The sequence below is a fragment of the Agelaius phoeniceus genome, chromosome 5 (genome assembly GCF_051311805.1).
Source record: "Agelaius phoeniceus isolate bAgePho1 chromosome 5, bAgePho1.hap1, whole genome shotgun sequence".
NCBI classification, from domain to species: Eukaryota; Metazoa; Chordata; class Aves; order Passeriformes; family Icteridae; genus Agelaius; species Agelaius phoeniceus.
The window spans coordinates 60684345-60710768 of record NC_135269.1 but is presented as its reverse complement, the minus strand read 5'-3'; the positions used below and the strand labels follow the sequence as shown (position 1 = coordinate 60710768).

Genomic DNA, 26424 nt, shown 5'->3' with positions numbered 1-26424 from the left:
ACGTCTCCTCCTGTTTTGGAGTGATGTTGTTATGGAAGCTATACTGTTTCATCCCCTTATCTCAGATGATCTGAAAGTCAACTTGAAATCATATTGTGTTGTCTGGGTTATCTGGGATAGAGTTGGTTTCCTTCCTAGTGTTGTGTTTTGGATTAAATATGAGAATAACATTGGTAACACACTGATGGTTCAGTTGCTGCTCAGTAGTGCTGACCCCTAAGTCAAGGACCTTCAGTGTCAAGTGTCTTGTCAAGTGTCCCGTGCTCTGTCAGGGAGCAGGTGCACCAGAAACCAGGAGGAGCATGGCCAGGACAGCTGACCCAGACTGACAGAGGGATATTCCATGCCATGGGATGTCATGCCCAGTCTGTAAACAGGGGTACTTGGCCAGAAGTTGCCAATTTCTGCTCAGGGATGGGAGGGGCATTGGTCAGCAGGTGGTGAGCAATTGTATTGGCACTATTTGGTTTTTCCCCTTGTGTTTTATTCCTCCCTCCCTTTTTTATTTTCATTATTATTACATTATACTTTATATTTCAATTATTAGACTGTTCTGATCTCAACCCATGAGCTTTACCTTTTTCTGATTCTCTTCCCCATCCCAGGGAGTGGGGAGGGGTTTGGAAAGTGAGTGGCTCAGTGCAGTTGGAGTCTGGGGTAGAAGTATAATGTGTACAGAAGCCACACTTTGTCCCTCACCAGTGTCAACTGCAGCATCTCCACAGAGCTGGAGACAAGAGGCACTTTCCATTCAGAGGAGCAGTTCTGGAGGTGCTCCAGGTCTCATGATCCCCCTTGGCACAGCTGGGCTTACAGCAGCCTCAGCAATACCTACACTAGGGTGACCTGTGTAAGGCCTCCTACAGCCCCAGGGGCCCCAGCTGGGACACTGAAGTGACCTGTGACACAGCCAGTGTCTGGGAGACTTTTGGGACATCTGAGCCTCACAAAGGCCTGTCTGCTCTGGAAAGATGGCATGCAGGCAGGAGAGACCCACCTGTGAGGGAAAAGCCAGCTGAGGTAATGACAGATTGTCGTTTTATCTTCATACATTATCTTCATACACATGGCCAACCACTAACACATGTGCCATTTGTACCTACAGTGTCTGTAACTCTGTGATCAGGAGTCAGGGTGTTTGCCTTTTTCAGCAGCTGAAAGCCATGACACAGTAGTGCTGGTTTGCTAGAAATTCCTCAGAATTCATAAATACAAAAACCAGAACATTAAAGTTGCATAATGGGCACCATGGCCATTCTCAGCCTCTGCAGAGGGGTGAAGAGAGCAGAGGAATCACCGACCAAGGTGGTGGGAGAGGTAAGGGAGAAGTGGGGCTGGAAAAATGGTATTATGGATTGAATGGAGGAATTTGAATTAAAATTGTCAGTCTCCAGGAGTTCTTTTGTGAAACCATGCTGAAATTCAGTGCTGCTGGCTGAAATCCACCAGTATCTCTGTCCAGATCAAACTAATGTGGAAGGAAGCACAGTCCTGTACACCACCTGTATGCTTCACAGATATTCTGATGTATCAGGAAAAAAACTGATTTTCCTCCTCTGAGGCCACAAATCTATTAAATTTGTAGCTTTAACAGCATAAATACAGCTATGAAAGCATTGATAGCTTTTAGAAAGCATTAGGTCTGAGCTAAAGCATTCCTGGGAGGGTGAGTGTGTGCTCTGTGTGTGGGTACCAGCAGCAGGATGTGGCAGCCCAGAGGGACAGCCTGGCTGAGACCTCATCCCTCACCTGCACCTGGCTGAGCCCAGCAGGGTCATCTCAGGCAGTGTCACCTCACTGCCACCAGAGACAGGGGAAATAGAGGCAGAAATTTTGATAGTCAGGTACTCAGTAAAACTGGAGTGTGGATATCAAACTGTTTCCCTGGTACACATTGCTCATGCTTTGTTTCATCATCAAAACAGAAATATGAACTGTGATTTGCAGACTTTTGTGGTATTTTTGGAAAATATTTTGAAAAAGAAAAATGAAAAATTCCTTTTCTACAAAAACACAAAAAAATGCTTAAATTCTCTATGCATATTTAACATCTCTTTTTACAATTTACAGGACAAAACAGTCTGAAAGTTGTTCCCTTTCTCTTGTAAAATGTGCAGTAATTAATTTTGCCTCCTGGTTTATCCTAAATAGTGCAGTGATCCAATCCTTTGCAGTTTCATAATGGACAACAATGTTGAGAAAATTACAAAGGGAAGGGCAGCACAGTCAGTAGGTTGAATTTCTGCCCACTGAAGGCAGAATGGCACCCATAAGAAAACTCCTCAAAAAATATATTGCAAGCTAATGAACATGAACAGTAGGAAAAATTTTCAGGAAACAAAACATAAATGCAAAGCTTTACACACTAAAAGAAGAAAAATAATCACAACCAGCAAGCTCAGAAGGAGAGTAAATTATTTTACTAATTAATTCCCACATTACTACTTTTACTCTAGTGACAAAAAAATCACCCATGAAAAAAAAATCTGATGCATTGTCCCCTGCCTTATTGAATATATTAAGACATATATACCATAGACAAAAGTTGTAACACTGCAGTTTTGTTTCTATCTGACAACATATAGAGTCAGTCAAGAACCACAAGAATGGAAAGAAAGAAAGGTTGCATTTCATTCCTTTGCCTGAAACTTACTTCTAGGCAAAATATCATCAACCCTCAACATGCAAAAGCACTTCCAGATCAGATATAAGGCAGGAAAATAAAAGCGATCTGCCAAGAACAGTAACCCCCTTATAAACTATCAGTCAATGTTAACCAAAACTCCTGGGGAAAAATGCTGCAGGAAAAATACTGCAGTTATTGGAGTCTGTGTCCTCAGAAGAGCACTTTATGACTAAATGGTCAATGCTGATCTCCTGCAGTCATTTCATGTTCAATGAAGGATCTTAAAATTTATTCCTGGGGGTGGTCCATGGACTGGCATTGGGCTGGCCCAGAGGCAGGGCTGTGTCCCCAGAATGGCACTCACTGTCCACACTCCTGGTGGAGTTGCAGCCCCTGCTGTGCTTGGTGTCCTATGCTCTTATGGAAAACAAAATTAAAACAGAATAAAATATTCACCTTTGAATCCTAATCAAGGTTCACGTGATAGCAGCCAATGTAACAACGTGCATGAAAATTAAGGGTGCTACAGAAATAGGGTGCAGAGCCCTCTGCCACATGACTTACAAATCAACTCATGGTTTTGCTGAAAAAAAGAAAACTTTATCCCATCCTGTCTAAATATGAGGACACCACCAAACTAAACATCATGTGTAAGAAGGTACAAGTTGCATTTTAGAATTTGGGATGGAAATGGAAAAAATATTTGGACTCCAGATGTGGGGTGTGAGTGTGAGCAGAGCATCCCAGGTGCTCCTCTTGCATCAGCTAGATGCTTGAATTTAATCTGAAACCCTGCTTGCTTCAGTTCCATGAATGAACACTTAGCTGAAAGCTCACCTCTCCCAGCTGATGCCCCCCACTGTGGCTGTAGTAGGATAAAAGTTCCAAGATTTTACTGTGGATTTAAAAAGGGTTTAAAGATTATGCTAAGTCAAAGTAACACCCAAGGGACTTACACTAGAGAGCTGCAGTCCCATTAATGTATAAAGAGAAGGCTAAAAATGTAAAGATAAAACATGGCTCTGCTTTTTGACGTGCTAATCTGCCCTTAAAAAGAAAAATACCTTGAAGAGCTGCAGGTGTGCTGGGAAGTTCTCCCCTTCATTATGTTTTGCAACAAAAAAAGTGTGTGTTTCACTCAGGGAGAAATTTAACTTTACATCTCAAGGTCTCAAATATATTTTTTCTTGTTCAAGGCAGATTAGCAGTTCGGAAATGAGAAGATTTCCTAATTTACATTAATCTCAGCCCTGCCACACATGCTAATCGAGGTGTTTTCTTCTGGGACTTCCAGATACTTTGCAATTGTGACTTTGCTGTTGCACACTGTAACATCAGCTCTCACTGATATTAGTCCTTCTCCACATGTCCATGTTCTCTAACCTGGCACTGATTTTCTTGGATGGCATCTATTGATTTATGAATGGAGATAGTGCTTCTGGATCCTGTCACTCATTGATAAAATAGTGTACAAAAGGATATTTCTGGTAAATAAATGCTTAGCAAATCTGAAAAGATTAAGGAGTTTCCAATTGATCTACAACTATGGGCCAAATATGCCAAATAGTTTGATCTGGAAGAATGTGGCATCCTAACTCTGACTAACAGAGCATTATTTAGTGCAGTGTCCAAATCATCCTTAAGGAAAGATATTGCATGGCTTAAACTGCTTTTTGGGTAGATTGAAGCCATGTCATACAAGTGAATCCAAAGGGTGACAGAGCCATTCCAGAGAGAGGCTGAAGACAGCACAATGGTGGCCACTCAAGGAAGAAGCTCCATGTCTACAAGTTCACAAAGACATGGAGGATTGGGCAATGCCTGTGTCCTGCTCCCCCAGAAATATTCATGGTAGAATATTTGTGATCACTAATTGTGGCTGTAATAAATTTATGTACTCTGCACTTCTAACACTGCCTGGTCTTTATTTTGCAATTTGTCTCAACAAATCACTGTACTTCACTTTGAAATAACTTCCATAATTAGTTTTCCACCAATTTTTCATTTAAATGTTTTGAAAACGAGCACTGCACAACTGGAGCTGCAGGTTGTCCTGGCAATATGTCAAAAGTTCCAGGGCTGCCAATACTGTGCAGATGGGGGCATTATTTTTCTGGGGTGATAGTTACAGTTTTATAATTCCTTACACAGGTGTATGCAGTGCAGTACAAAGCACAGACAGCTCTTTGGAAATGACATCTAAGCTTCAATTTGATGGCCATAGAGACTTAGTGATGGTGGAAAGACCAAAAACATTCAGTAAGATCTTCCAGCTTTTGAACACTTCTTTTTGCCCTGTTAAACCTTAAATGATACATGTAAGAGATCCTTTAAAATACCAAACTAAGGAAATAAATCATTTTATCACACACAAACGCTCATACTGTATGACATAAGCACAGATCTGTCCAAGCCATATCAACAACTTATACCACTTGAACTACCTATCTTAAGATAGTTTAGTTATGCTGAAGTCACTTTTCTGAATAATTACACTCCTGTGAGCAGCTCCAAATTAGCTTTCAGCTAACTTCAGTTTACATCAGCTACTGATAAGAATATATTAAATTGTAAAACTTATATAAAAACTGACTAAACACTTGAGCCCTTGATAACTCCCACAGGAAGGGTCCAGACCACTTGAACTTTAAATGCACAATGAGGCAGTCCTCACAGAGCAAACAGTTACAGTCCTTTTATAAACAACATGGAGAGATGGGTGCTTGGGATGGGCTCCACAGAAACTACCTATAACTTATGTCCCATTCAGTTTTCAAGAATTCCTTGATAATAAGGATTACAGAGAGCAAAAGTGTAATATATGCAACAAAAAGATTGTGATCCCCACAGTCAGCCCTCCAATACAACTATTTCCAAGAAAATGAAGGAAAGAAATCTTTTTCTTGCTAGCAGGCAGCTTTTATTGTACCATCAACAAAAGGTCTCTTGTTGGAGGTAAGAGCCTGTGAGCTGAAAAAAATTCCCAATATTCACTGCAGATGTAGCAATCAGAATTTTAAATCTTTTTATACCTAATTCTACTCACTCTGTGCAAATGGCAATTTTCAATGACATGTAACATGTGGATTACTTCAGGAGAAACATACCATTAGGGATAGCTATCTCAGTAAATTTAATTTACTTTCAAAGTGGGAAAAAAGGTAAGATTTACTGGAAAATTGAGAAGAACATTAATAACAAAAAGGCTGAATTGAAGAGAGGCCATGATAGATCTCTGAATAGTAGTGGGTGAGGCAGGTTGGTTTTGGTGCTCTCTGGTGTGCTTTGAAATAGTGAAGGTAACAAAAAGAGGCTATATTAGTATAGAAAATTTGAAAATAACCTTCAAGACAAATCTTTGCTGCTGAAGAGATCGTTTTAATGTGATGTTTTATTCATAAAAAATGAATGTATGGCAATATTCAAAGCTGAGCCTGAAATGTGTCAGAACATTTGGACAAGAAACTAATAGCTAAATGACTACATCTGTACAAGTATGGTTGTAGAAATAAGTGTGCTCCACACCAGTATAGGTCTTCTTACAGGAAAAATGAATCAGCTACTACAGTATCTGATATCTTTATCCTGTTAGAATTGGGTCTCTGCTAGAGAATATAGCAGTTTGATCACAGCTTCCTTCCTGGAGCTCCTTTTGTTCCATCAGTACTTATTTTTTTGTGCATAAAATACCACTTAAAATCCAGTATACCATAGAAAATCTTATTTTAGAACTTCTGAGACTTCTGTCCAGAGGATATTTCCTGAAGGAAAGCCTTTCTTTGGTCAGATGGTCTAAGCAGGAATAGCAGTACTTTTGCTTTGAGGCTTATGCTTTTCCCATGGAGCTTCACTGAGCTCCAATGTGCATGGTCATGCAGTTCTCCCTTATAACCACTCAAAGAAAGAACATCCTATTCTTCATTCCTTTCTGAAGGGCCACCATTGGATTGTGCTGCATTCAATTAAAAAATGCAGCTATGCCACACATTGCAGTACATTCCAGGAGTGTTGACTGTGAATTGAAGGCTGACTTACAAACTTTTTATGCACTTTGCAAAAACTCAAACCAAACTCGGCATCTGAGTTCTTGGGTTAATTTTTCACGCTTTGATTTAAATAGCTTCATTTGAACAGGTAATTGCTCTGGTCTCATGCTTACTTCTCCCTCACCCCCACTGCTCCATCAAACATCCTTCCCCTCAACCTCTCCACCATCCCATTCTTTCTACTCTGCTTCCACACTGTCTGTAGACCCCAAATGCCCCTGTCCTCAAGTAGCTCTCAAATGACACTTCCCATGACAGGACTGCAGAACAGAGCTCTCTTCATCTTCCTTCTTGAGGAGAAGTGGAGCCAAGTAAATATCAAACAGCTAATTCCAGGGCAAACCCTCAGTGTTCACAAAATCCAGCATATATTGGTCGGAGTTTTTTCTGTCATCAATTTTCTCACAAAATCCAAGAGCTTCTGTACAAACCTTTCAAATCCTCAGGTGACTTCTGGAAATAAAATGACCCACAAACAATGAAAAATGTCATTTCACGACCATGTGCCATCACCAAAAGAGTACCTTTCCCTGTGTTGTTCAGCCATTTGGCTGAAATCTGCAGAATTCCAGTTTGGCTCATGACAATTGTTGATTGTCTTTGTGTCATCCTCATTATTTGAAGAGCTTGTTGTTTTCAGTGTCATCTAAACATAACTGGCCTATGTTGTAATTAAACTTTGATCAAGTTTTTAATGGGATCTCAGAGGAAACCAGTATTTGACTAACATGTATTATTCTACATGTATTAATCAAGTGAATTCTTGTTTAACTGACGGATTTTCACATAATAACTATTCTTCTCCATTGTTAATTAGGAGAGAAGAAAAATAATAGAATCTGTTTTCACTGAAATTATACTTTCGTATCCAGAATATTCTGAAAATTTTATTTTAATGTCTAACTTTGATTGATTTAGTTTCAAAATACCATTTTTAGTCTTTCCTGAGGCATTTCAATTAAAAATAAAATATCCCTATATTCAAAAGTGGTCCCAAACAATAACAAAACTTAAATTCATGGCATTAAGCACTTGAATCCCTTAGGCCAGCTGTCCCTTATAAATCATCACTAAATAGCAATTTCATGACTATTGTCATGAAATGTTAGTCAGGATTTTCATCAGAAATCTGGAAGATCTGAAATCACCAAGTATGACACTTAATGATATAAACATTGGCCAGGTGGGAACAAATTGTGGATCAGGTTAGGCACACGGAACATGGTAAACAGATTATTTGTAAACTGAGCCAAGTTTAAAAACAGCAAAACAATCTCCCATCCACCTCCTTCCCCCAGTCCTGTAGGAACAAGGAAACTTGCAAGAGCAAGGACCTGCAGGAGGAAGAGATTTCACCTAAGGCCTGATGTGCCCATGCAGAACAACCTCCCTGCCCTGCAGTACTGAAGAGGAAAGATCCATCACATCAGGACTGATGCTGGAACTGAGCAAGGCAGCTCCATCTGCTCCCTGTGCAGCAACCAGAGCCAGTAAGAAAAGATGACAGGTGACACCAGCAGGCAACTCTGTTCTGAGAGACAGAGGCACCCTGTGCCAGCCTGACACACTCTGTCCCTCTGGTGAATCAAGAGATGATTACAGGACTGCTGCCACAGCCTTGGTCTTCACCAGCAAGTGCTCCAGCCACACAACCCAAGTGGCAGAAGGCAAAGGCAGGAGTTGGCAGAACAAAGATCCACCTGATGCAGGAGAAAGTCAGGTTAGAAACCCTCTAGGGAACCTGAAAGTGCACAGTCTATGGGACCTGATGAAATGCATTCAGGGGTCCAAAGGAAACTAGAGGATGCAGTTGCTCGTGAAGTTCAACAAGATCCAGTGCAAGGTCCTGCCCCTGGATTGGAAAAATTCCAAGCACAAATACAGGCTGGGCAGAGAGTGGATTGGGAGCACCCTGAGGAGAAGACTTGGGGGTGCTGCTGGATGAGAGGCTGAACATGCCCCAGCAATGTGCACTGGCAGCCCAGAAAGCCAAATGTATCCTGGGCTGCACCAACAGGAATGTGGGCAGCAGGGCAAGGGAGGGGATTCTGCCCCTCTGCTCCACTCTGGTGAGACCCCACCTGCAGTGCTGCATCCACATCTGGGGCTCACAACAAAAGGAGAACATGGACTTGCTGGAGTGAGTCCAGAGGAGTGCCACAAAAATGATTAATTAGAGGCATGAAACACAATTAGGATTGTTCAGCCTTTATAGTGGCCCTCCAAAACCTCACAGGGGCCTACAGAGAGATGGAGAGGAATTTTTTCACAAGGGCACGTAGTGGTGGGACAAGGGGGAATGGCATCAAAGAGAAAGAGAGTAGGTTTTGATTAGATATAAGAAAGAAGTTCTTTGCTGTGAGGTGATGAGGCACTAAAACACCTTGTCCAGAGAAGCTGTGGCTGTCCCATCCCTCAAAGAGTTCAAGGCCATGGATGTACTTTGAACAACTGGGTCTAGTGGAAGGTCTCCCTGCCCAAGGCAGGGGTTTGTAACCAGCTAATCTTTAAGGTTCCTTCCAATCCAAACATTCTATGATTCTATGAACTCAGGCTACAAGAACACAAATTGCTGGGGTTCCCAGTTTTAGAAGGAAGCTGAAGATTGCCAAAGTCTGGGAAAAAAAGCTAACCTGTGTTATACCTTCTGCTTAGATATAAAAATTATTCCTTACACCAAAAACTCAGTGTTCAATATCTATAGGTTATAAATCATTTATCAAATTTTTAAAGTGATTTGATTTCAGTGGATAAGTTACCCTAATGTAAAGAAAATACCCCTAATAAAGGACTTATAGATACACTCCTAAAGACACAGCAAGAAACAGCTCCTGGAAGTTCAAAGGAGAAAGATTAAAATTAGAAATTAGGCACATTTTTAAACAGAGTATGATTAATGACTGGGAAAAGAAGTACACAAAGTGGATTCTTTACTTCTTGTAGAACATGTAAGGTCATGCACTTTAGATAATAACAAGAATACTTTCAGCTATAAGCTAGAAATTACTGAGGAGGAGAAAGCTCTGTTCACATTAGTCAACCACTGTTTGAAAATAAGCTACCAGTGTGAAAAAAGAAAAACACTGCCCTAGAATTCATCAGCTCAATTATTTCTAGTAACGATGGGGGAAGTATTAGTACGGTGCTGGTAAAGTACTGCTAAGACATCACTTCAATTATTGTGTGCAATTATGAATGCTTGTGTTCAAAAAAGATTAACTTAGGCTGGAGCAGCTGCAGAGAAGGACTGCTAGGATGATGAGAAGAATGTAAAATATGTCACAAAAGGAGGCAGAAAGAGCTTGTTCAGAGAGAGGATGACTGCTATCACTAAATATCACAGGGTTGCAAAGGAGCTGTTTAAGCCAAAGGACAACGATGGTAAAAGAACAAAGGGTTGAAACTGGACTTGAATAAATTTACGCTAATTTAGATCCTTTTTAATTACTAGGCAAATGAAGCATTGAAACAATTTTGCAATAGGAATTTAGGAGATAAATTACTGTAACCAGCTTTAAGATGGAGCTTAAATCCACACACGTTAAAGCTACAGCATCACTGTCACAGCTCCTGCAGCAGCAGGGACCAGAGCCAAAGTCAAAGGTTCCCTCCTGGGGATGGCTCCCTTGCACCAGAGGGATTCATGTGCCAAAATGGCCAAACACCCCAAACTGCAGGGCCTGCTGAAACCAACATCATGCTTAAATTGCAACCAAGCCCTGAGCTTATCTTAATAACTTGCCTTCTCTTAAAAACCAGAAATTATATCTACCTACAAGCACCCCTGTTTCCAAGTTTTCTGTTAATGTCAGAAATCTCTGTTTAAAAACTAATCACTCATTTATTTTTTCCAAAGCAAAGCTCAAATTGCACTGAAAATGCCATAGTTTAGCAGACATGTACCAAGGTTCATATACAAAAGGGCAGTATTTAGATCATGCTGCCAAAAAAAAGAATTACCTGGATATAATGGATATAAAAAGAATATTCACTGTTTCTCTTGTACTTTATATGTGTAGGAAGCATTGCTTCAGCCATAAGGTCAGGTTTGCATTGACTAACAGTGGTTCAGTTTAATGTAGTCTGCCTTGTTTAAATGACTCCTGCTGCAAGCACCTTTCTTGTTGCATGTGGAATGATGAAACAGTGCTTTAATAGCAATCTAGCTGTGCTATGGTCATACATTGTTTTCCAGACTCCTTCTGTTTATAATAAAAGGTCATTTCATTACACTGGTTTCCTGAAACCCTTCAGATTTATTATTTGTCTTCAGGGCACAAAAATAGAAAATCTTATGAAGACGCTAAGCTATTTCCTCTTCTATTAGAATAATTTTTAAACTACTTATATCTTCCTAATACTTCTTGAATGCCTACTCTAATTAGATTGACAGCTTTTCACTTTATTATTCTGAAAGCTGTAGGACTGCATTAAAAAAAAACCAAACAACCAAACACTTCAAGAAACAAACTGCAAATAAGATAGATAGGGATTTAAAGTGCAAGCTATTCCCTCATGTTTAGAATTATTAGTAAGTTTCATGAATTCAGTTTTAATTTAATAACAATAACACAATTCAATCTATTAATAATAATTATTATAATTTACATGAGCAAAGTTTCTTGTTCATGTGGTTTATGTAACCTAGAAAAGCATGCCTGCAATTATTTCCACTGAAAATATCCACTTAACTATATCTCATTTTTTACTGGTCCAGAGTTCATGTTTTTTCCCTCTGGTGCATGTACTTGTCTTCAAGATGTTTTTGGGGAGGGGGCATTTGAGACAAATAAAGAAGTAGGAGTAAGATATATTTTCCTTTACTAGTAAAACAAGGAGGAATATTTTTTCAATTAAAAAAGGCAATGAAAATAAACACAAAACAGGACCTTTACGGAGTTTTATTGGACTATGATTCAAGAAAGTGAGCACTACTTGAGTGAGTTGTAAAGATCTTTTCATATTTGGGTGGGATCTTGAAAATTATTGGCGTTGCTTTTGAAGATATTTATATTTCATTTATAATAAAAGACCTAGTATAAGCCCAGGAGACTCAAAATAAAGCATGCCACAAGATTACAATTGGTAGTGCTGAAGAACCAAGACCCTCTCATAAATGGTCAGCAGATGCCTCTGTTGGAAATTGCAAATGAATTCAGTTCAAAATTAAATGCTTTCTGAGTCATTCCCTAGAGACTGGAATTCAGCCTTTAAATACACACGAGAACCCATCAAATGTGAGTCAATAAAACAATGCATGAAAAGCCACTTGTCCTGGCGAGACGCTTCTACACCAGCTTTTTAGAAAGTACTTCAGAGGGTGTGCAACAGCACAAATTCCACAGCCAGCATAAAACCAGATTGTGTTAACAGTAACCTTTCCTCCTTTTTCTCACCCTGTGCCAATAGGGTGACATTAAATTCAATTTCACTTAAATAAACTCACTTATTACATAAAAAAAGAAGTTGCTCCATGTAATTTCAAAGCTGTGTTTAAGGATACTGTAGCTGCACTGCACTTTAGCTATTCCCAAAGCTGAACTGAAGCTGTTTGTTACCAAAAGCAGACAATGCCCTGAGTCTCAGAAGGAGAAAGGCCAGGGTGGGACTCGGCCCCAGGCAGACAATGCGGACGTGCCTGCGCATGAGTGACGAGTCTTGGCTCCTCTCACACCATGGCATGGGACATGTGTCCACCCTAAATCTCCGTGTGCCACCAGCCAAAGAAAATTAACCAGTTGCAGACTGACCTTACCCATCTGTGGGGAAGGGGCAGGAAGGGCTCTTATCCAGAGTTTTATTAGCATTTCACTTAAAGGGCAAGCACCGCAGTCCGTTCCTTCTGAGCGATTTGTGAGTTTATGCTTTGGATATTAACTAAAGTAATTAATCAGCCTCCTGTGTCAGTACAGGCTGGGGGATGAACAGATGGAGAGCAGCCCTGCCAAGAAGCATTTGTGGGGGCTGAAGGGAGAAAAGCTGGACATGACAGCAATGTGCACTTGCAGCCCAGAAAGGCAAACACGTCCTGGGCTGCCACCCCAGCAGTTGGGCAGCAGGGCAGGGGAGGGCATCCTGTCCCTCTGCTCTGCTCTGCCTAGACCCCACCTGCAGTGCTGCTGCAGCCAGCCTGGGGGCTTTCAGCACAGGAAGAGCATCAACCTGCTGGAGCAAGGGACCAAGTCCCAAGGAGGCACAAATAATGGTCAGAGGCTTGGAGCACTGCTCCTATGAAGCCATGCTGAGAGAATTGGTGCTGTTCAGCCTGGAGAAGAGAAGGCTTCAGGGAGTTCTTATGGAGGCCTTCCAATACCTGAAGGGAGCCTACAGAAAGATGGAGAGAAAATATTTACAAGAGCATGTGAATGACAAGACAAAGGTGAATGGCTTCAAACTTAGAGTTGGTTTAGTTTAGACATTAGGAAGAAATTCTTTACTGCTGAAAGTGGCAAGACACTAGGATAGGATTCCCTACCTCTGGAAATGTCCATGGCCAGGCTGAATGGGGCTTTGAGCAATTAGATGTAGTGGAAGGTGTCCCTGCCCATGGGAAGAGCAGTTGGATCTTTAGGGTTCATTCCAAACCAGGCCATTCTATGATAGATCTACCAGAAGAAAGCCCTCTGCTTTGGGCCAGAGATACCATGCCACCAACTTCTTTGTATTCAACTTTTAATAGTCTCATAAGATACTTGAAGTAGACAGCTTTTTTCTCATGGACTATTGCAGACTTCTAACAAACTTTATATATCTCTTATGACGAGAGCTTTGACCTTAAAGCTAGATTTCTAGGGAAAATCCCAATCAATTAAATTTAAAATGCTTCATATGCTATTAAATCAAAATCCTATGCAGTGAAATATTCTAGTTTACAAAGTACCTCAGTCTCCATGAGCCAGTCTGTCCCATCCCTATGAGTTCCTTGAATCTAGAGGGGTTTTTTGTGTAAAGTGCTCACCACAACACCCTGTATAACTGACTATGACAGATGTCTTTCAAAACTCCTCTGGATGAACTGCAGTGAGCATCAGAAAATTGCATCTCCAGAAGTACTTTGCATTTCAATCAGTCCTTGGAAAGCAGGGCACCTGAAGGCAGGGTTGTATGTGAATGCCTGAGCCAGACAGCCAAGGTCCCCAAGCTATACACAGCAAAAATGAAGTCCCTAATGGAAGGATGCTCAGAAACAGGCTGAGGAGATCCAACTAGGAGTAAAGCCCAGAAAAAAACCCTAAACTTTCCTAGTTTTAAAAACAAAACCAAAAAAATCAGTAACTAAATTCCTCATAAATGTTTCCAGGATAGAGAATGTTACTGAATTTTACATATCCTGCTCAGCATAATTAAACAAAGAGAACAAATAAACATTTGTTTGTCCCATGCTAAGCAAAAGTCCTTTAGATTATCAGATATATGTGATAAATTCTTCAGGACAAATCTGAATTCCATACTCATGCTTAATCTTTACCCAAACTTTAATCAGAAGCTAGAATACACCTCTTTGATGGTCTGAGGGAAAATTGTAGCTAAAGCACATTCCAGTTTATTTGGTTGAGCTCTTGGCAGATTATGACTGAAGGTTTTTAAAAGAGTTCATTACATCTTTGCCCTCCTTAAGCAAAGGTTATCACAAAGCTGCCTGTTTGAGTGAGTTATGACTACTGGGTGGTCACTACTGCCTGTGATATTAATTATTACATGTTCAGTGATAAATTGAAATCAGTAGATTACAAGAAGAAATCTCTACCAAGACCTTCATTATGGAATCTAAATATAGGAAAATTACAGTTACAGGGAGAAAATGATAAGCTTAATGTATACATGTGCTGAGCAAACAGATGGTATATTTCAGGAAATTCACTATTCATATCAAAATTAAAAATTTAAACTTAATCCTTCTAAAAATTAAAACTTGCAGGGTGAAACAGTTCTTAAAGATTTTTTCTTTTTAATCTAGACTTTTTTAATGTTCATATTCTTCATCTTAAGAGCTGATGCTGTCAGCATTTATTGATTCAGCCTTCTAATAGCTACATCATCCTTCCAGCATGTCAGAGACTGTCAAGATGACTATGATGGCATATGACTGGAGTATGAGTCCAGTGTCACAAAATATTTGTGTCACTAGTCCAGAAACAGACATATAGCAAAAGTCAGAGTGATAGAGAAGAAAAATACTGACTTTATTAATAAACTGCTATGTAAAATGTTTCATCACTTGCTGTAATGCTGCCAAAATAGCCCTGACAAGTAATTACTTAAATAGTTTTATTTAAATAAACTAGAGCTCAGTGAAAGTGCTTTGAACAATATCACACCTTCCCAAAACACCACAAGATATTCAACATTCAGCTATTTAATTTGATGCTAACTGGAAAAAAAATCCAATCTTCTCATACAGCTGCAAAGTATCTTTACTTTCCTACACTGACTACTTGTGTATATACTGGATTTCTTCTAAAGGTTGTTTTCCTTGAAGCACAGCTCAAACTAAACCTTATAAAGGTGCAACTGCTTTGGTTACAAACTGCACCTATTTTAATAATTGCATTATTTTTCCTAAGGGTTGAAATGAGGCAAGAACTACAGTAGGTTGACTCATTTGATACATTTAAATAAATCCTTGCTTAAGGCTTTCAATATCTTGAAGTTATAATTTTGACCTAAAAGGTACATTTTCTTTCTTTTCAGAAGCAAAGGTCAGTGTTCAAATGACACTATGTCTAATACGTCACCAAAAATAATGGAACTCAAGCAGCAGATGAACTAGTAAAGTATTATACACATATTTTGTTAAAGAAACTTATAATAATCTTTTTTTCTCCTTCTCTTTTGAAAACTTTAAGAAGTAAGGTGCAAAGCCACGCCCAGACTGACATGACCACCCTGGAATTATGGACTTCATCCAGTAATAAAATCCATCAGAGTAGAATGGCAGAACAACCCTACTGCAAAGAGTAAGGACTTCATGTGAAGATCTGCACTTTTTCTTCCTGGGGATTTTATAGCAAGAATGGCTGGACTGACAGGCTCCTGTGAGGTGATGCTCACAAGCAAGTGCCTTTTAGATACTTGACAAATTTCACTTCAAAACAACCCCCATTTTTTTAAGCTCAGTAGTCAGCAAATACCCCTTTTAGCTGTGGCACAAGCTGCAAGAATGACCTTGCCCATGCAAAGGCAGAGTCCCTCCTCTCCACCTGCCAGAAGTGCTGGTGATGGCTGAGCAGGAGCAGCATGGGGGGATTCAGCCCTTTCCTCCTGTGCCCCAATAGGAGCTGGCCCTGCTCCCACTGCCAGCAGGAACCTGGGAACCTCCTTCTCTAGTTCGTGTCCTTTAGCACCTGATAAAGATGCAACCCTACCATTCACTCCCTACAAACAGCAATCACCTTTCAGTGGTATATTCTTGAAAACTGGGATATTCCTTTTAGCAGATTTGGAGCAGATTTTTCTTGTGAACCATCTCTGAAAACACACAAATGATTATCAGTCACAACACTGACAAGAGATAAGCAAACAGTGAATTCAGCTGGTAGGACAGGTGATGATCAGGATTTAACAGAGGGCTCCATTTTCCTCTAAGCCTGATTTTTCACCACATATAATCAACTCTACTTCAAAATGTGGCAAATTGGCAGATAAGGGGGAAGCAGTCTGATGACATTTGTTTGTCATAATATGCCAGAAATTAGTTTACAAACTTGTCTTCAAAATTATGACAAAAACAATTTCCAATACCATTTCACATTTGCAAGAGGCTTCAATGCATCTTAATTGATGAAGTCCAAGAGCTCAGTAAGTTTTGCTTGAATATGCTATCAAATCCTTGCATTTTGTGACAAAAACAAGATGCAAGGAAAAGAATAGGCCTGGCACAGCCAGGAAGTCAGGAGAAGGGGCTCTGACTGACTGTCACAGCACAACACATGGCAATGAGGCATCACAGAGCCAGGCTCTGGACAAGGACTGATACAGGCAGGCACACTGGCAGTGTGAAGTTCATGCAGCCATAGGAACAATTCCTTGATCTATTCTTGAGGCATACACACACACAGAATGCAATGTTAAGATGGCCCTAAATTTCTAGATGATGGCCTTTCCCCCCTACTTTATTGAAGATACCCCTCTATTACTACAAGTTACCATGCAACTCCAGCCTGTCAGTCTTGCTGAATGTAGCTCTCAAAGCACAATGACAACATCTTTTGGAGAAAAAAGTATTTTTTTACTGTTATTGCAGTCAATGAAGGCTTAATTCATTTTTCCTTGACTTTTCTGCACTATTATCTGTATTATAATAACAGTCATGAGCAGTAAAGATTGGGTTGTATTGTGCCAGCATGTCTGTACAGAAAAATAAAGAAGAAAGTCCTTGCTTTTGAGAACACAGTCTAGCTGGGGAACAATAGGACAAATGTTATTGCTAAGAAAATAAAACAGCAACAAAAGAGAATTTCTGTCTTATATTGACATTTCTCTAATCAACGGCAAACAAGAGTGATTTACTCATTAAAAAAGCAGAGAAGATGGATTTTAAGGCAAGATTTAGATTAATAAAATCATTAAGGTTAGACAACATCTCCAAAATCAAGTCCAACTTTTAACCAAATACTAACATGCCCACTAAACAGACATGCCCACAAAGTGACACATCTAATAATTTTTTGAGCACCTCCAGAGATAGTAACTCCACCACTTCCCTGGGGAGACTTTTTCAATGCTTAGCCACCCATTAAGTGAAGAAATTTTTCTTAATACCCAATCTAAACATCTCCTGGTACAACCTGAAGCTATTTCTCCTTTGTCTGTCAGTTGTTGCCTCACCACAGCCTCCTGTCAGGCAGCTGTAGGGAGTGATAAGGTCACTGAGCCCCCTTTTCTCCAGGCTGGGCACCCTCAGCTGCTCCTCATCACACTTGTGCTCCTGACCCTTCCCCAGCTCTGTTCTCTTCTCTGGACTCTCTCCAGCCCCTCAATGTCCTTCTTGTACTGAGGGCCCCAAAACTGAGCACAGAATTGAGGTGTGGCCTCACCAGGGCCAAGCACAGGGGGACAGTCCCTGCCCTGGTGCTGTGGCCACACTGCTGTTTGTACAAGCCAGGGTGCCTTTGGCTTTCTTGGCCACCTGGGCACACACTGATCATGGTCAGCTGAGTGTGGACCAGCACCCCCAGAACCTTTTTCAATGGGCATCAGCTTTTTTACAAAAAATGAAAATTTGGAATATGTTTGTCAACAGAACTGTTACAAAGAGTTACTGTTTGTGACTGTAAAGAGCACTGGTTGAACATGGTACTTGAAATTAGGATGAAAAAAGGAGAGTGTAGAATAAATGCATATGTCTTCATAGATGGGGGGGTGTGTACCTATTTATATATTATTTTCCATTATTAAAAGAACCCACAATTTGCACAGTTCAAAAAGTGTTTCAAATTACTTTCAATATATATTAGTATAAATAAAAATCACCAACCTGTCACAATGAATATTTAATGTTTTAATATATTTTGAATTAAATCCTTACCTTATTGGAATCAGGAATATTCTCAGAAGTATGAGGTATAGCAAGACCACTGATCAGATCAAAAACTTTTACATCACTTTTTTACTACATACATTTTATAAAAAATTAGGATGCAATTGAAATATTCACATTAAAATTCAATTATTCTCCAGCTTTTCCCCATACCATTTTTTGGTCACTCAGGGAAAAAAAATGGATTTATATAAGACTTGAAAAAAAAATCACTACTGACTAAATGTACTTGCTAAATTGGACCAAAATTGGCCCCAACACTTCAATTAGCATTCTGGTTTTGGCTGTGTAAAAGTATTTCTAAAGGCATTTTCTAGTTTAAAAACTCCAGGGGCCCCTTTGTAAGCACTGGCACATGGAAAAAGCTCCTCAGTGTCTCCAGTGCAGTCATCACCCCAATCTCATCTGCAAAGCCTTAAGTGTTGCCTGTAGAATTAAACACTCACCTGCACCCAGTATTCAGAGCTCACAAATACAAGCAATGTTGCACATGCCGACCTCTAAGAAGGATCATTTTCCTTTTCAGCCTTCACCACACAAATGCTAGCAGGAGCTACAGGTATATTTAAAAGGTTAAAAGCTTCAAGTGTTTTAATGTCATCTTCATAATACTACAAAGATATTTTTTAAAAATTGTGGACTAACTCAGAACTTCTCAACAGAGTAGGCAAAATTGGATTTTGATGTCCAAGAGCTTCTGCTGCTGCCGCCATGGCTGGAGTTAGACAAACCTGAAAAGCTCAAGAGTAGCTGCACAAAAAGGATGAAGGTGCTCAGAGTGACTGGACTGCCTGAAACCAGACTAAAGCTAGGCCACTTTAAGTATTTTTGGTGTAGGCTCCCTCTCCAGTTAGCTTTTTCCTCCAACCTTGGGGCATTGGTGTCTGGCTTATCCAGCTATGCGAGGGGAATTTTCTTCCTCAGCAGTTAAAACACTTCAGCAGTTTCTTGCCAGGAAAGCATGGGTAATTACTGCCTATGCCATGATAATGAATATGTGTTGTATTAATAAAGCTAAAACCCTTTCCACAAGGCACATATGACAGTCAATCACTTGCAGAAATGGTCAACTTTTGGCCAGGAAGACAATTAAGTAGTAATTAAACATCATGACACAGAGACTTTCAAAATTTTATCATCATTATAGTTTTCTTACATACCATTTGTAGGTGGAAGTATCTTAAAGCTCAAATGTAAACTTTCTTGACCAATGTCAGTTTGGCATCAACTGACTACTTAATTGACTGTTAACAAATTCTTCAAGATATGACTGCTATACAGATACTTTATCTTCCTGTTAATTGGTAATTATACATTGGCAGAAAAATCACTGTTTCTTTCCAATTATCCCAGAACTCAGTGACTATTTAAACTTTGCTAATTAGCAGCGGAGGGCTGTTACATCTTCTGGGCAAATTGTATTTGATAATCCCTATTAAAATATACATGGCAGTAGTTGACTTGTAACAAAGAAAAAAAAAAGGAAAAAAAAAAGGAAAAAAAAAAGGAAAAAAAGTGGCAGTTCAAAGGGTATTAGATACAGCACAAGGCAAATGGGGGCCTATTAAAATTTCCCCAACTGTTCTAATGAGAATGCCGAGGGTCATTTCTTCCTAGTTTACCATCTGTTTGGTTTCTGGCAAATATCTCTGGTGTGAAGGGAGGGTCCTGGAGCCCATTTGGCTTGTCACAAAATAAACCAGGGATCTGCAGCAATTTCAGTTTAAAACTGCACTTCAAGATCAGTAGCATGTACATAGCAGAAAACTTTTTTTAAGAGCTGTCATTTACCGACTATTCCTTACTTTTTAGAGTGGTGAGCAAGCACAGAGAGACAGACTGAGCAGGGGGGATTGATTTTATAGGCTCACCTAACAAGAAAATGCAACAGTTGGCCTTTTTCCATCTCACAATGTTAGTGGGGGATATTTTCCTTTATATGTCAAAATCTGAAAGCAAAACATTGTCCCAGAAGCATCAGTGTTTAAACTGATGCCAAATCCAAGCCTCTGACAGCTCAAAACCACAAATCCCATCAGGAGGAGCCTTGGATGCCTCCAGTGCATGGTCCAGACCCATGTGCTGACAGAGTTGGGTGCACTGTCTGTGGTACTCCCTGGGAGATCACACTGGGGCTGTCCCTCAGCCACCCAGGCACCCTCTTTGCTTCTTCCTCTGGAGGTGAAACCTGCACCAGGTGGCATTGCCCACAGCAACTCTGTCCTAAGGCTGCTCAGAGCCAAAACAGATATGGTGTCACTGTCATATTTTCTGAAAAATCTCTTTGCCTTGGATTTTTCTCCTGGGAAGCTGAGAAGCCTCAGAAAAAAATGAAAACAATAATTATCTGATTTTCTTCTCCTGTGTTTTGCTGCTTTGGAATGTGTTTGGACATTGTTTACCAACATGTGATTGTTTCATTGGTTTCTGCTGTGAATTGTTTTGAGTTAATGGCCAGTCATGGCCAAGCTGTGTAGGACTCTGAAGAGGGAGTCACTAGTTTTCATTAGTATCTTTCTAGCCTTCTGTCTGTATCTTTTCTCTATCCCTTAGTATAGTTTAGTATAGCATTCTTCAATATTATATAGATCATAAAATAATAAATTAGCCTTCTAAAAACATGGAGTCAGATTCATCATTTCATCCCTTCATTGGGGTCCCAGAAAATACAACAATACAGGATCTGGAAACCACTCTTTTCCTTTTCCCCATACAGAACCAGATCAAAATGATCTTTCCCCTATAAACTGAGAGGGGGTTTTGGTTTGCAGTCACATATGTAACCAAAATACTCTGTGAAGGATTATGTGAGGGCTGCTTTAATCCTTTTGGAAGGCAATAGAATAGTAAAAAGCAAAGAGTATAAGATAATTTAAATGTCATTACATTATATCTGGCAATTGCTCTTTCCAGGATTTCCTCTAGGAAATGTATTATTCACCATATTTCAAAGATTATTTGTAACTATTCATTCTTTTGAATCCCAGAGAGTCAATGTATTACCTAAAATATGTATGATCACCATCATGGTATAGAAACAAAAAATTGCAAAAGAGAAAAGACTGCAACATCATCTTTTATCTTCTATTTTTTGTTCTCTAGAAGATGTAATTTCAGGATAAAAAGGTTTCCAGGTAACATCACCCTCCTAGTTTCTTATAAAGTAGCCCATACAGTTAAACAAAACCGAAATTTCATGAGGAGTTTATGACCTCAGAGTAGGAGGAGTTATCTGTTTTAAAAGACTGCAAATTACAAGTTGTTTAAACCTACACAGAATATAAACAAAAAATTTCTGTTATCCAATTAGGCCTATGGCAACACTTCCCAGCATAATCAGAGCTTGGAGTCCACTATCTCTACCACAACAGAACCTACAAACTTCCAAGAGAACCTTTGCAATTTCGATTGGAAGGTTAATATATATATATATATAAATGTTATCATTAAATTACTTGTCAATTCCACATTTACTAAAAGGTAAACATCAGTGTAGTCATTGTGATTTTGCATAAAATTAGGGGTTTGGGTGGCTTAACTAGAAAGGCTCATGTTTCCCACTGCAGTTTGTAAGAAACTAATTACACCAAACTTAATATAATTTGTCATGCATTCATCAAGTGAAAAGCTACCAGGGAGCCAGAAAGCCTTGGGAAGAGCAGGAATGGATGAAGATGCAGTGTGAGTGGCAGGTCAAAGGCATGCTTTGATGTGCGCAGCCCAGCACATCTGGCTGCTCAGCCAGGCTGTCACCAGGATCATCCTGTGTAATGAGACAGATTCGGGTCCTCAGCTCTCGGCGCTCCTTATCGCTGCTGAGGGATTAGGCTGTAATCTGCTCCTGTAATTGTAGCAATGATACCCTGCTCCCTGCTTGCCAGAGCACACGGCTTTGGAGGAGCCACGGGGCGTTTTGGTGCTTCTGCCAAGCTGCAGAGGGCCTCCCCTATCACACAGTGTCATGGTTTGACACTGGTGCAATGCCATGAAAATATATTCTCCTTAGTGCCTGCTGTGAGATGTGACCCGAAATAGAGCAAAGCAGGCTCCAACTTGGGAATAAACTAAAAAAACTTGATTAACTTACAATATGTAAAAGAAACACACAGAATGAAAACCTTCCAAAAACATTCCTCCTTCCCCCACCAAATTTCCAACATAGCACGGTGAGACAAAACCTTGGATTCTCAATCCAATCTCCACCCCTCAGATAATCAACTCTCATTCCATCAACACCCTTCAGATAATCAATTCTCAGTTCATCAGGAAGAGAGGAGTCCCTCTTGTGCCACAGGGTTCCCCTGGAAGCACAGTTGAGACCTCTTGTGTTTCCATGTCACACATGCACTGCCCGGGGAACATTTTGCCATCGTGACCTCTCCCTTCCATGCCCAGTGCTCTCACCATTGCACATGGACCAGAGCTGCTTCTAGGGTTCCCCTTTTAAGGATTCTTTGCCCAGTTCCAAACCATTTATCCTCACTCTCATTTGCAAGCAATCATTCCCACCAGACCCACAACCACATTTGTAGCTTTCTAATATTTTTTTAGCACTCCTGCCTCCCACTTTCATCTTTTATATTTGGACTAATCCAAGTAGTAAGAGCCCCTAAATGATGCCATGGGAGATTAGTCTTGGTGGCCTGATAAACCCCAGAGCACAGCCAGATGTGCTCAAGCAGTCAAAAAAAAGGCCAAAAACCAACAAGAAGCCTCAGGGATAAAAGCAGAAGAAAGAAAAAGCACTGATGGATAAAGAAATCCCACAGAAGTCCAAAATGTGTCTCCAGAGACAGACAGGGTGTGAACAAACTGAGGGCTACCAGTGTGGCATGTGAAAGGAGGAGACAAAGAGTGGGATTGTCCATCAGCCCTCAATGCTGAAAGATGTGGGAACATTTCCATGTACACACCACACTGATCAGGAAAGGAGAGTGGAAATAAGACTGAAGAGATGCAGCTGAGAGTATCTGCTGTATCAGGGAGTCTATTGAAGAAAGAAAAACCCTTCTTAAAAGCTACTTTTAAAGATAATTTCTTTTTGCTAAAGGATCTCCCCAGCTTGGTTTAGTGAAGTTTCAACACATTTGATCCCAGTTCTAATTCTAGCTTTACAATTTTAGTTTTACCTTAATCTGAACGCAGAAAATGGTTCACCATGGGAGAAAACTACTATTAATTGTTATACCCAAAAACTCCCACATTTCTCCCCAAGAAATCATTAGGTTTCCTAAATAAAAATTTCAACGAGCTTCATGTCCGTGGAAATCAGAAACTACATATTTTCCTATACAATACGTACTGAAGAAGGAAAAAACCATAACCTTAAGAATTAAAATATTTTATCTTTTTTTTTCAAAGCTTCTTGACATGGTTAACTGTTATAACTGACATATAGTAATCACCAGATATAATGTAATGACACTTAAATTATCTTAATGATTGTGTCTCTATCAAGCAACTTCCTAAACTGGTAAAAGATAATTGTAGTTACAACACAGTGGTTCATAGCACAGAAGAGACAGTATATGTATGTTAAGGAGACTTCAAATTGTTGGGCAGTCTGGAAGATTATGATAATCTAGTGTGACCTCCTGTGAGAGACAGACAAGACCATTTCAATGGTAATATTGCAAAGAAGAAAAAAAATATTCGTCCCTGCACCATAAGCAACCACTATCAACCCAATTTCAGAATATTACTATCTTCAGGTTTTAAAGGCCCAGCTCTGCCCCTCCTCCCCCCATCTAATCTGTGATAAACCACATGAATCTTTGAATTGAGGTCTCTGAACCTGACTAGTCCTCAACATTAAAAAAACATAATAATTTCCAGCAAGCTAAACCTGAATATCACAATCGCTTGCCTCAAAGGAGAAACTGCTTCTTTGCTGATTGAAAATGATGACACAACAGATGGATCCAGGGTTTCTAGAGAAACTGCTTTGTGTTTTCTTCAGAAAGCCAAACAACGTCACTCCCACCTACTATTTTACTAAACAACATATTAAATACTGTGGAGACCACTCTATTTTTCTACTGAAAATGGTAGATTTTAAAATATTGTTACTTTTTAAAACTACCAAATAATTTTTTAAAGCATATCATTTACATGCCAAACACCTTTTGGAAGAGTCCAGCTTTCTCATCTCTCACTGCAAAGTAGAGATAGGAAAAGTTGATGTAGCTCTTAGTCCTGGGAGCCATCAGTACATCATAGATTAGGGATTCATATAAAATTGCATTTGAAAGCCATTGCCATTTTCCTTCATTGTTGATTTTTTACTGTGACTTCAAAGACATTGCACAAGATTATCATCTGTTATAAAACATTCAGATTGCTTTTTTTTTCTTTTTCCAATATATATACAAGTTTAGGAAATAGCAAAGAAAAACAGCAAATTAAGACCTTTATTTAAAATATTTTTAACTAACACTATAACACAACTGACCCTGCAGTTTACCCACAGAAAACTAAATTTAAAAAAATAAATTCAGAGATGGCAGCAATTTTTTCTCTAACATAGATGGAGGCATGCTCAAGACAGAGCATCAGATCTCCCCAGCATGATATTTGAGAATTTGTATTGATGAGCAGAATGAAGTAGCTCCAACTCTGCATGACTGTTTTTGCATCACCTTGGCTTTCATATTTTTCCAGCTTGTAGGCTTGGAGCTTCTTTTGCATACAGAACACACATGTCACCAGATTAATTGTTGGTTATCTTACAGTGACAGAATGGTTAAAGTAACACATCAAGAGCTAGACAATGACCTTTGGCAAGTTAAAGAAGGCCACGTTGTTTTTTCTGTCAATACATCACATGTTACTTTAACATCTGTTTCAATGAAACTGCAATACCTTATTCTACAAATGAAGATACACATTTAGGAAAAAAATACAGACATTCTTTGAAAATGCACAGCGGTATTTAGAGTCTTAAAATTTTGCTTAATTGTTATTCTTAAATACTTAGTTGTAATTAAACATGACCTGTATACTTTGCCCAGTGAGTTTGCCATGATCTCCCAATGACACTAACACTTAAGTCATAGCAAGGTAACATCTTGCCATCCCAGAAATTTCACATTGGTAAGTTCTTTCTGTCTTGCTTACTCCATCAGATTCTATTCATCCTATTCAGTACAGTGGGAAAGGAGAAAGAGCAGTACAAATTCTTCCAGAAAAGAGAATCTTTCAGTGCCTTTTGAACAAGGCATGAAAAACTTGCGCCAGCCATGCTCTTCCCTTTGAAAGGCTGAGCAGAATGTCTGAGATTGAACTGTGGTGTTATCCACAGAACAAAGCCCTTCTCAAATTACCCCTCAGTGCAGTTTTAAATAATGTGCTACTTACATTACATTCTTTCATTCACAAGCAAATGTATGCCTGCTGGGTGACACTCAAATGCCCAGACCACTCATGCTCTACTCACTTTATAACAAAAGTAAGTACCATGAGAGGTTATTATGAAGAAAGTACTGAATTCTGGCCCAAGCAGACAAATTAACATTAAAATTAAAACATTTAAACCTGCTACTGCAAGTGCAGTGCAGTTGTCTCCCATATGACTGGTACCTGTTTTTGTACCTTCACCACAGATTGCTTGTTAGGGTCACTGAGCCTCCAATTTGAAGACACAATTCTTACTATTATTTGTAAGGCTATAAAAAATGCTACCAAATAACAAACTGCAGAAGATATAGCTGTCAATTACTTGCACAAATTTAGAAAGGATTATTTAAAAAATATTAGTCTTTAGCACAGTTGCTACTGCTGAGGGCTACAGCATAACCTGAAATACATGATAATTTTGCAAAGCCTATCATATCCCTTTTACTACAATTCTGCTTTTTGGACATGGTAAATAATTGGTTGTGTGAAATATCTTGACCAGCATTCTGGTTTTAAGGAAGATACTATTAACTGAATGGAAAAGTAGGTTGACATAAGCTTAAAGGAAACAGGTTTTCAGCCCAAGAAATACTTAGAGGCTTTGGGCTAAATGCTTTAGTTTATACAAAATGTCACACAATTTAGAAATGGCTGCTTAAAACAATTTATCTGCTGAGGCTTTTCTTTCTTAAAATTCATATTATTCAGCATTGAGCAAAGGTGAAGATGGTACAAGAAGCAATAAAAGCTTCCTAAAAGCTGCCACTGCTTTATCTCATTGACTCCCACTGACTTCCATGTATTATTGATTACTCAGT

At 39.5% G+C, this 26424-nt stretch overlaps 1 protein-coding gene across 2 annotated transcripts in view; it reads right to left on the bottom strand.

Annotated features, from left to right (window-relative positions):
- Positions 1 to 26424, bottom strand: part of RELN (reelin) — a 284556-nt gene that overhangs the window by 211490 nt on the left and 46642 nt on the right. The window lies entirely within an intron of this gene.